At 38.7% G+C, this 1,650-nt stretch overlaps 1 pseudogene; it reads left to right on the forward strand.

Annotated features, from left to right (window-relative positions):
* The first annotated feature begins 1,338 nt into the window (after positions 1-1,338).
* LOC145629691 (small nucleolar RNA R71) lies at positions 1,339-1,438 on the forward strand (annotated as a pseudogene).
* Positions 1,439-1,650: the final 212 nt, after the last annotated feature.

Below are 1,650 nucleotides of genomic sequence, written 5' to 3' on the forward strand. Positions count from 1 at the left end.
AAAGATGAATTTTCTTAAGCATCTCAATGAATTTTCCAAATTGCTCATCCAATTTGTACCGATTGAAATTTTGAGGGTATGGAAGTTCGGGCTTGTAAACCTCATCTTTCTTTTTCTCTTTCTCCTTTGGCTCTCCATTAGATTTCTCACTCATCTTGCTAGACTCTTCATGCTTACTCTCTTTGCTTAAATCACTCCCCTCTTCACCCTCCTTTTTCTTCCTAGGAAAACTCTCTTCAAGGACCTTACCACTCCTAGTGGTGATAGGACAAACTGGTTCCTTAGGATCAATTTCTTGCGAGGATAAAGTAGATGGGCTAGCACAATCTTTCAAAGGGTTAGCTAGTTGAACGATGTGGTTCTCAAGCATCTTTCCATGAGTTAATAGGCCATGAAACATTTTATCACTAGAGATAATGTAATCGTTCAACTTCTAGGCTTGATCAACCATGAAATTCGTTAGCTTACTCATAAATTGAGATTGTTGATCATAGGAATCATCACTTTGACATTGAGTTATTAGAGTACATTTGGGCGAGGAACTCCTTTGAGCATCATTTCAAAAATTTCCTCTACTTTGGTTACTCCAATTACCCTTATCAATATTTTGGCCGGAATTTTGACTATGATTACCATAACCTTTGTTTATGATCCCTATATTCTTGGTCGTAGCTTTGATCATTACAACCAAAGTTGTTATTCTTACCACGAAACCCTTGGTTTACTTGGTTCCTATAACCACTATTTTGGTTTTAATTATCGTAGCTCCCATGGTTGTGATAGTTCCTATTTCCAACATTCTTTTGAGCATTAACTCCAGATCCAAAACCATTATTTCCAACATAATTCACATGCAAATTTTCATTTGTATCGTATTCATCAGTTCGATCACAAGGAACGTTTGGACAATTAGAAACATCATGATCATTTATTCAGCATATATCACAAGCCAAACATTCTCTAATCATGCAACAAAAAGCGAAAAGAGGGTTAGAGTAAGAAGATGTACCTCTCCCCTTAAATTGGGAACGAAGATCTTGTGCTTGTAAAGATGAATTTTCAAGCTTAGCTTTGATAGAAGCCACCTCCTTCCCTAAGTCCGAAAGTAAAGTAGACAATTTGTTGATGGCATTGACTTGATCAACCAAGGCACACTCGTTTGTTGACTCTTCCTAAACCTCTTGCCCACTCATGTAATTCCTCACTACATCATCTTTCACATCAAAAACCTCTTCCACCGTCTTGTGCATGATTGGGCCTCCGGCTCCGACATTTAAGCTCAACCTACCTTGAGGACTCAAACCACCATAGAAAATTTGAGTTGTTTGGTAAGTTGGAACTCCTTGGTGAGGGCACTCTCTTTGATACTCTTTATACCTCTCCCATGCTTCATAGAGATTTTTGTTAGGCCTTTGCTTAAAATTTTTTATCAAAGTTCTAGCTTCCGCCGTTTTCTTTTGAGGGTAGAATCGGGATGAGAGGACTTTCATTTGATGCGCCACTATATTGTCGCCTCTCAATTATGGTAATCATTGCCGGCTTAATTTCAAAATCCCTATCCGGAATCAACAATGGAGCAATCCCGCTCTCATACTTGTATGCACTCGGAGTGCCCAACTCCTTCAATGTAACCCTTGAAGCTTCTCCCAT

The sequence above is a fragment of the Chenopodium album genome, chromosome 4 (assembly GCF_948465745.1).
Source record: "Chenopodium album chromosome 4, dcCheAlbu1.1, whole genome shotgun sequence".
In the NCBI taxonomy this organism is placed as follows: domain Eukaryota; kingdom Viridiplantae; phylum Streptophyta; class Magnoliopsida; order Caryophyllales; family Amaranthaceae; genus Chenopodium; species Chenopodium album.